The following is a 1737-nucleotide window of genomic DNA, read 5'->3' on the forward strand; positions in this document are numbered from 1 at the left end:
AGTAGTTTAATAATTTAATTACTAATCAGTCCTAAAATCTGATGATCTGGCAGTGGGTTTAGCTTTCGCAGATGGCTATAAGAGGAAAGCAGACCGTAAGCTTATTACTGTTTCGAATTTCCCATTCACTCTTATTTCTTCTTTCCTTATTTCAATCTTTTCAACTAAATGCAGACTTTGAAGCCATATCTTCAGTACATGCGACGCCACTCTCATTTAGTGAATCAATCTACTTCCTCTCTTTTAATTCTTTTTTTTTTTGAGCAACTCTCTTTTAATTCTTATTTCCTCAAAATACAAAATAAAAAAACAAGAAGAATCAGATGATTCACTAAATGTCTTTCTCTTGTGTCCTTATAAAAGACACTTAGACTTGGTTGGGATGGAGAGAAAAATAGAAAGAAAATAAGGAGGAAAAAAAACGTCAGGCTTGTTCGACAACATATTTTGTGAATAATTTTTTTATTCATCATAACAAAAAAAATTATTTTGGTTATGTGTTTTTAAAAAATATTTTGAAGAACCAAAAAAAATCAAGTATTGGTCTGGAGAATAAAAGATAAAAATACTTTTCAGGTACTTTGGAATTTATTATTTTGTAAAACAAGAGAAAATGCAAAAAAATGCTTATTTCTATTATTTTTTTGTTCTTAAAACATTTTTTGTAAAAACCAAATTACTCTAATATTTTTAGGAGTTTTTCCTTCTAATATTTTTTACTCCCTATTTTTCTCTCCATCCAAACAAAGAGTTAGTCCATCAAAATAGAAGTTATATGAATAAGGCATTTATAAGGGTCATTTCAAGGATTTTTTATACATGCATACGTACATTTCAGTAATACAAAAATCTACTTTTTACGTCAGGGTTTTATAGTTAAAAATTATTTTTAATATATATTAAAAATTTTATAAACTTATTTTTAGTATAATATTTTCTTTTAACCTTTGAAACAATACATGTCACTCATATCATTAACAAATGTTAATTTTAACTGTTAGTTAATAAAAAAACAGAAAATGACAACAAAAGTTACAAAAAAAGATCAAAGAAATTACAAATTAGTAACATTTATTTCTTGATATTTATTTGTAACTCAGAGAACTTAATTAGTATAAAATTTTTTATATATTGCTTATTTGTAATTCTTTTGGGTCATTTTTTATAATTTTTAAAATTCTTTTCTATAATTATTTGGTACCCCATTAATCAAATTCTTCATCCGCCTCTACTAACAGTGTGATTATTCATAACATATGAATAATGTGGCTTATTTTATGTGCCATGCAAGGAAGAAATTTAAACTAGTTAATGCTTATTTTTTAAAAAATGGGATTTTATTAATTGATATTGTATACTGTCAGCTATTTCTTTCTCATGTTTTATTTAATTCCTAAGATTATATGATTTAATGAAATTTGTATCATTCTTGGCAATTTTCAACATTTACAACATACCATAGGGATCTTCTTGTGTAGAATAACCTGTAAGAAAGGAGAAGAACAATTAATGTGTTGAAAAGGTTTTCGTTGTTTTGTTGTGGCCGCGAGGAGAGCTTACTTTCACTTGGAAATGCTTGCATTAGAATGAGTGGCATTATTTCATACACTAGCACAGGGATCAACGTTACAACAATCAATCACTTTTTAACTTTGTTGGTTTGTAATTGTTGGTTGTATGTCAGAGTTGTTAATTCATGCAAGGTGATCTCCTTAGTCCCTACATTTTTATTTTATA

This window comes from Prosopis cineraria, unplaced genomic scaffold, assembly GCF_029017545.1.
Source record: "Prosopis cineraria cultivar Desert tree isolate PC_DT_omini unplaced genomic scaffold, ASM2901754v1 PC13, whole genome shotgun sequence".
Taxonomy (NCBI): domain Eukaryota; kingdom Viridiplantae; phylum Streptophyta; class Magnoliopsida; order Fabales; family Fabaceae; genus Prosopis; species Prosopis cineraria.